Here is an 8551-nt window from a genome sequence, read left to right on the forward strand (position 1 = left end):
TCCCCTACGCTTCAGCCGTAGGCTCTCTAATGTATGCCATGCTGTGTACCAGACCTGATATAAACCTTGCCATAAGTTTGGTAGGGAGGTACCAAAGTAATCCCGGTACGGAACACTGGATAGCGGTCAAGAATATCCTTAAGTACCTGAAAAGGACTAAGGAAATGGTTCTCGTTTATGGAGGTGACGAAGAGCTCGTCGTAAAGGGTTACGTCGACGCTAGCTTCCACACAGATCCGGATGACTCTAAGTCACAGACCGGATACGTATATGTGTTGAATGGTGGGGCAGTGAGCTGGTGCAGCAGCAAGCAAGAAGTCATGGCAGCATCTACATGTGAAGCGGAGTACATAGCTGCTTCAGAAGCGGCTCATGAAGGAATTTGGATGAAGGAGCTCATCACCGACCTTGGAGTGGTTCCAAGCGCGTCGGGTCCTATGACACTCTTCTGTGATAACACTGGAGCCATTGCCATAGCCAAGGAGCCCAGGTTTCACCGGAAGACGAAGCACATCAAGCGCCACTACAACTCCATCCAGGACCATGTCCAGAGTGTAGTGATAGATATTTGTAAACTACACACGGATCTGAATATTGCAGACCCGTTGACTAAACCTCTTCCACGAGCAAAACATGATCAACACCATAATGCTACGGGTGTTCGATACATCACAATGGAACTAGATTATTGACTCTAGTGCAAGTGGGAGACTGTTCGAACTATGCCCTAGAGGCAATAATAAAATGGTTATTATCATATTTCCTTGTTCAAGATAATCGTGTATCGTTCATGCTATAATTGTATTAACAGGAAACAGTAATACATGTGTGAACGAATAGATCACAATGTGTCCCTAGCAAGCCTCTAGTTGGCTAGCTCGTTAATCAATACATGATCATGGTTTCCTGATCATGGGCATTAGATGTCATTGATAACGGATCACATCATTGGGAGAATGATGTGATGGACAAGACCCAATCCTAAGCCTAGCACTAGATCGTATTGTTCGTATGCTAATGCTTTTCTAATGTCAAGTATCTTTTCCTTCGACCGTGAGATTGTGCAACTCCCGGATACCGTAGGAGTGCTTTGGGTGTATCAAACGTCACAACGTAACTGGGTGACTATAAAGGTGCACTACGGGTACCTCCGAAAGTGTCTGTTGGGTTGGCACGAATCGAGATCGGGATTTGTCACTCCGTGTGACGGAGAGGTATCTCTGGGCCCACTCGGTAGAACATCATCATGAGCTCAATGTGACTAAGGAGTTAGTCACACGATGACGTGCTACGGAACGAGTAAAGATACTTACCGGTAACGAGATTGAACAAGGTATAGGTATACCGACGATCGAATCTCGGGCAAGTTCTATACCGACAGACAAAGGGAATCGTATATGGGATTGATTGAATCCTTGACATCGTGGTTCATCCGATGAGATCATCGTGGAGCAAGTGGGAGCCACCATGGGTATCCACACCCCGCTGATGGTTATTGGCCAGAGAGGTGTCTCGGTCATGTCTGCCTGTCTCCCGAACCCGTAGGGTCTACACACTTAAGGTTCGATGATGCTAGGGTTATAGAGAATTGTTATATGAGGTTACCGAAAGTTGTTCGGAGTCCCGGATGAGATCCCGGACGTCACGAGGAGCTCCGGAATGGTCCGGAGGTAAAGATTGATATATAGGACGGATGGTTTCGGATACCGGAAGTGTTTCGGGCATCACTGGTAACGTACCGGGACCACCGGGACCACCGGAGGTGGCCCCGGGGGACCACCGAAGGGGGGCAACGATCCCGGGAGATAAGGTGGGCCAAGTGGGGGTGGGAACCAGCCCCTAGGTGGGCTGGTGCGCCTCCCCACTCAGCCCATAGCGCAAGGGAGAGAAAAGGGGGGGCAAACCCTGGGCCAGGTGGGCCTAAGGCCCACCAGATGGTGCGCCACCCCCTCCTCCCCCTTCTGGCCGCCGCACCTCCCATCTGGGGGGGCTGCCGCACCCCCTAGGGTGGGAACCCTAGGGGTGGCACCCCCTCTCCCCTCCCCCTATATATATCGGGCACTTCTAGCCATTGAGACACACGGTTTTTCCCTCTCTCTCGGCGCTGTCCTGCTCTTCTTCCTCCTCCTCTCCGCCGGTGCTTGGCGAAGCCCTGCCGGGAGACCTCGTCTCTCCATCGACGCCACGCCGTCGTGTTGCTGGAGTTCTTCCCCAACATCTCCCTCCTCCTTGCTGGATCAAGGTGCGGGAGACGTCACCGGGCTGCACGTGTGTTGAACGCGGAGGTGCCGTTGTTCGGCACTAGATCGGAATCGCTGCGAGTACGACTCCATCAACCGCGTTCTAGCAACGCTTCTGCTTAGCGATCTTCAAAGGTATGAAGAGGCTCTTACCCCTCTCTCGTTGCTGGTCTCTCCATAGGAAGATCTGAATATGCGTAGGAAAATTTTGAATTTATGCTACGTTATCCAACAATGAGGTCGTGGTCGTGATCGTGGGGCCAGCATGCGGGATTTCATAGATTTACTTCTTCTCATGTTGTCCGTAGCGGGACTGATCTATGCTCTGAATAATGTGTGTCTATAAGCTTAATTCTATACTCTTAACAGATGGCAAGTGTATGCCCTACTTGTCACTCTTTCAGCTATGTAATGTTATGATTATCTCGCTTGCGGAACATTTAGATGCGCCCCTTTCCCTTTTGAGGCCGCGCCCCCAAAACAGGAAAGGGCCACATCTAAGTCGTTACAAGTTGGTAATCAGAGCCTTACGACCATAGGAGCCTTTGTGTGATCGAACTTGGCCGAGTCGAGTCTAGTAAAATGATTTGAGTCTTAGTGATATCGGAGAGTAGGTTTCTTTTGTTCTCCTCTTCTAAGCTCTGGTGACGTTCTCGACTTAGGAAATCTTAATTCTACTCCTCTTCTCGCTCCAAAAACATTTAGGATCACGCGGATATTTTGAAATCTATATGATATCGATGTGACGGAGTTTTGTCTTGGTGCCTCCTGTGTGACTTGATTTCTTCACGGGAGTTGAGCTCCAGGGGATTCTTGTGCACATCGCCATCATTCAGATTTCTTGGTATGTCAGGATGGCGGATGTTCGTAATTGCTTCAATACTAGTAGTGATGAGAGGAGTCCGGCTTCTCCAGTACTGGCGCAGAGAGTTCCGGATGTATCGCCACACTTTGTATCGTTTAGATTACGAGGGTCTGTGTTAGATCAAGGTCCGAGATTCTGGTTATGTGTTGACGGATGTGATACACTGGACGGGTTAGTATAGGAGTTGTGTGGCATATTACTCCTTGTATCCGTGTACCAGATTGCATGACCAGATATTTTGGGAATTCATAGGTGAGATATCAGGTAGTGACTTATAGGATAATCTTCCGACAGATGCATTATGTGAGGTTGGGATTTGACATTCAGTGGGTACGTTTGTTCTCGGTCATCTGACAATGGTTCTCGTTGTGTCTTTAAGAGTCCTTGTAGCTTGCTACGACTCGGGGACACTTCGTATGTCATGTGTACTTCCTTGCATAGGATGGCTACTCTAAGCTTGAGCCGGTGCGATCATATCCACGAAGATATCGGATGGAATCTCTGTCATATGTTTCTTCCGAACAGTTCTAGCTCATACGTGGTTTGCAAGTGGTCTTTAATTAGATGTTGTCGACAGTCATGTTGAGGAAGCATTCTTACTATTTTGTTCGAGTGCAATTGCTAAATATTCTTGTTCAGATATTTCTGCCTATTGATTCAGCATTACCTTGAATGTTATTCTGTGGGCTAATGTGTTGTCCGTCTTCAGGATGGCTCCACCAACTCGCCAAAATCCGGATCGCGATGGTGCTGATGCTCCGCCACAACCTCCTCCGCCTCCTCCTCCGTCGCCGCCTCCTCCTGCAGAGGCTTGGCAAGCGGTGATGGCTGCAACAAATGCTAACACCCAGATGTTAATTCAGCTGTTGCAAGAGAGGACCAATCAGCAGTAGGGCAATTTCAACCATGGTGGTAATCAGTTTGCATCTCTGTATCAATTCCTAGCGAACCAGTCGAGGTCCTTCACGTCTTGTGACCAGCCATTCGACGATGAGGACTGGATTCAGGACATGGTCAAACACTTTGAGTGTAGCAATGTCCGTCCAGAGGACTTCGTCAAGTTTGCAACATTTCAGCTCAAGGGGCAGGCAGCAGGTTGGTGGCAGCAATTGACGGACTCCAGGGGAGGCAGAATGATTAGTTGGGACAATTTCTGGAAAGATTTCAGGTCTCACTATATCTCGTCTAGCTTTGTGGAAGAGATGCGTGAGAAGTTCAGACGCTTGAAGCAAGGTGGTTCCTCTATGTACAAGTACAATGTCGAGTTCCATGAGTTGGCTCGATATGCCTTGCAGGACATTCCAGATTAGAAGAGCAAGATCTATCAGTTCAGAGGTGGTATGAGAGAGGACTTGCAGCTCGCCCTTGCCTTGCACGACCCCGATGAGTTTGATAAGTTCTATAACTTGGCTCTCAGGGCTGAGGCAGCTTTGCTTAGAGTGGAGAACTCGAGGAAGCGTTTCAGGGATTCCAGCTCGTCGCCCTCAACTCAGGTGGTCCAGAAGCAGCAGAAAAATTGGGTGTCTCCTCCTCCTCCTCGGCAGACTCAGCAGTTTAAGCAGTCAGGTGGTCGTGGTTCTTCCCACCCACCCAACCCAGCCTTCCAGCAGAGTTTAATCAGCAGAAGCAAGGGAATCCTCACGTGCAGTTCCGTCCGCTGTCAGATGTTACTTGTCACAAGTGTGGGCAGAAGGGTCACTACTCCAACAAGTGCACCTCTCAGCTGCGTCTTCCGCCCCCTCCTCCAGGGAAGCCTCCAAGCAATGTTATGGTAAAGTTCAACCCCAGGTCTGCGAGAGTCAATATTGTGAATGCAGCTAAAGCAGAGAACTCCTCAGACATGATAATGGGTAATCTTTCAGTTAATGATATTCCTGCTAAGGTTTTATTTGATTCTCGTGCATCGCATTCATTCATTTCAAGGCCTTTTTTGCTAAGCATGACATTCCCGCAATTCACTTGGATAGTCCTTTCCACGTGGTTTCTCCGGGAATGCGTATGAGTTCTCATATGATGGTTCCGGATGTCTGTGTCAAGATGGGTGATTATGCCTTTCTGACTTCTCCTATTGTCCTTGGCAACTCTGATATTGATTTGATCCTTGGAATGGATTGGTTGGCTATGAACAAGGCGTTTATTGATTGTGAAGCTAAAGAAGTGAAGCTAACTCATTCTTCGGAGGACGTGATTATCTTTGCAGCGCGTGATGACACGGTCCGTCTGTTTTCCTTGAATGAGAAGGGTGAGGTCTCTCCTATTTCGCAAGTCCCAGTGGTCTGCGAGTATGAAGATGTTTTTCCGGAAGAACTGCTAGGAATGCCTCCGCACCGAGTAGTTGAGTTCGTAATTGAGGTTGAACCGGGTACTGAGCCTGTGTGTAAGAGGCCGTACAAACTGGGTCCAGAAGAGCTGAAGGAGCTGAAGAAACAACTTGATGAGCAAGAGCGTCTAGGTCTGATCGGACCAAGCTCATCTCCTTGGGGTTGTGAACTTCTTTTCGTCAAGAAGAAGGATGGTACGGAACGACTCTGTGTCGATTACCGTCCATTGAATAAGAAGACGGTCAAAAACAAGTATCCACTTCCCAACATCAATGAGTTGTTTGAGCAATTGAAAGGGGTTAAGGTCTTTTCGAAGCTTGATCTCAGGATGGGTTATCATCAGATTCGCATTCGCGAAGAGGACATTCCAAAGACTCCTTTCAGAACAAGCTTTGGCTCGTATGAGTACACGGTGATGTCTTTCGGTCTGGCCAATGCTCCACCGACCTTGTGTCGGATGATGAATTATATCTTCTCCCCATTCAAGAATGAATTCGTCTTGTTGTACCTTGATGATATTCTGGTCTTTTCGAAAACTGAGGAAGAGCATGAAGAACATCTCAGTCTTGTGCTTGATAAGCTAAGAGAGCATGAGTTCTATGCTAAGTTTTCCAAATGTGAGTTCTAGTTGAAGGAAGTTGTGTACCTTGGGCACATCATCTCTGCCGAGGGCATCAAACTCGATCCATCGAAGGTGCAGGCCATTGTTGAGTGGGAACCTCCACAGAATGTGAAGCAGCTTCGAAGCTTTCTCGGGCTTGCAAGCTATTGCAGAAGATTCGTTGAGAATTTTTCCAAGATTGCTAAGCCTCTCTCAAGCCTTCTTCAGAAGGGTGTGAAGTATGTCTGGTCTCCAGAGTGTTAGTTGGCTTTCGACACACTCAAAGAGAAGCTCACTTCTACTCCAGTCTTGGTTCCTCCTGATGACTCCAAACCTTATGAAGTATCATGTGATGCCTCTCTTCAAGGTCTTGGCGCAGTTCTGATGCAAGACAAGAAAGTGGTTTCTTATACCTCGAGGCAGTTGAAGCCAAGTGAGAAGAATTACCCCACTCATGATCCTGAGTTAGCGGCAGTGGTACATGCTCGGATGACTTGGAGACACCTCTTGTTGGAAAGAAAGATTGAAGTATTCACCGATCACAAGAGTCTCAAATACATCTTCACCCAGCCTAACCTTAATCTTTGGCAAACTCGTTGGGTGGAAATGCTCCAAGATCTTAATCCGAGCATTGAGTACACTCAAGGCAAAGCTAATGTCGTGGCAGATGCTTTGAGCAGGAAGGCTTACTCCAACAGTCTCATTCTGAAGCCTATCCAGTCTGATCTTTGTGAATCTTTCAGAAAGCTCAACCTTCAGTTAGTACCTCAGGGATTTCTTGCTATTCTTCAGATTTCTCCTACCTTGGAAGACCAAGTCCGACAAGCTCAACTTCTTGATGCAATGGTGACGAAAGTTAAGATTTGCTTGGCAAAGGGAGTTCCCAAATATAAGTGCTTCAGTGTTGATGCCAGAGATACATTGTTCTTTGAGGATTGCCTTGTCGTTCCGAAAGGGGATCTCAGAAAGGTTATCATGCAAGAAGCTCATAACTCTCTTCTCTCGATACATCCAGGAAGTTCCAAGATGTATCAGGATCTGAAACAGACCTTCTGGTGGACTCGCATGAAGCATGAAATTGCTCAGTTCGTAAATGAATGTGATGTCTGTCGAAGAGTGAAAGCAGAGCATCAACGTCCAGCAGGCCTTTTGCATCCCTTGCCCATCCCCGAGTGGAAGTTCGACCATGTTGAGATGGATTTCGTCACCGGGTTTCCGAAGTCCAAGAAAGGTAATGATGCCATCTTTGTTGTCATCGAAAAGTTGAGCAAACTCGCTCATTTCCTTCCAGTCAAGGAGTCTATCTCGGCAGCTCAGCTTGCAGAGCTGTATACGTCAAGGGTAGTTTCACTGCATGGTGTTCCAATGCTGATTTCTTCGGATCGAGGAAGTATCTTAACTTTCAAATTCTTGGATTCATTTCAGTCTGCGATGGGTACTAAGATTCGATTAAGTACAGCCTTCCATCCTCAGACTAGTGGGCAAGTTGAGAGAGTCAATCAGGTCCTCGAGGATATGCTAAAAGCCTGTGTCATTTCCTTTGGCATGAAGTGGGAAGACTGCCTACCTTTTGCTGGGTTTTCATATAACAACATCTATCAGGCAAGTTCAGGCAAAGCTCCGTTCGAGATTCTTTATGGCAGGAAGTGTCGTACCCTGCTCAATTGGTCAGAGACTGGTGAGCGTCAGATTCTTGGGAATGACATGATTGCTGAAGCAGAAGAAATGTGTCGTGTCATTCGAGATAATCTCAAAGCAGCGCAGTCCCGTCAAAAGAGCTACTACAATAGCAAGCATCGTGACATGGTTTATCAGCTTGATGACTTTGTCTATCTCAAAGTGTCTCCTATGAAGGGCACTCAGCGTTTCTGCATCAAAGGAAAGCTTGCTCCTCGTTTTGTTGGGCCTTTCAGAATTGTTGGCAAGAGAGGTGACCTTGCATATCAACTAGAGCTTCCTTCAAACTTCTCAAATGTGCATGACGTGTTTCATGTCTCTCAGCTCTGAAGATGATTCAAGACTCCCGAGCGCACAGTAGATCTTTAGGATATCGACCTTCAACCCTACCTATCCTACCATGAGCATCCAGTTGGAGTTCTTGAGGCTTCTGAGCGCAAGACCCGCAATAAGTCAAACAAGTTTCTCAAGGTGCGATGGTCACATCATTCCGACAAAGAGGCCACTTGGGAGCGCGAGGATCACCTCCGTTCCGAATTTCCAGAGTTCTTTCAGTCCTAGATCTCGGGTCGAGGTGTTCTTGTAGTGTGGGATAGTTTGTAACAGCCCAGATGTATTCCTTTCCATATTTGGATCCTTTCCGATTTTGTGGAACCATGTTGGGGTGTTATATAAAGTTATCATTTCATGTGGCTTCATTTCATATCATCATCTTGCATCATGGCATCCTCATCAATTGCATTGCTTTCCTTCTTGGGTTGCTAGGAGTTGATCCATCATGGTAGTGCTAGCTTGCTTTGAGTGGTGTGAGATGTTGTGGTGTTTTCAAACAATGTTTTCGAACAGT

At 47.4% G+C, this 8551-nt stretch overlaps 1 pseudogene; it reads left to right on the forward strand.

Moving 5' to 3' along the window:
• The first annotated feature begins 4115 nt into the window (after positions 1-4115).
• On the forward strand, positions 4116-4662 carry LOC123409042 (annotated as a pseudogene).
• Positions 4663-8551: the final 3889 nt, after the last annotated feature.

This window comes from Hordeum vulgare, chromosome 1H (genome assembly GCF_904849725.1).
Source record: "Hordeum vulgare subsp. vulgare chromosome 1H, MorexV3_pseudomolecules_assembly, whole genome shotgun sequence".
In the NCBI taxonomy this organism is placed as follows: Eukaryota; Viridiplantae; Streptophyta; class Magnoliopsida; order Poales; family Poaceae; genus Hordeum; species Hordeum vulgare.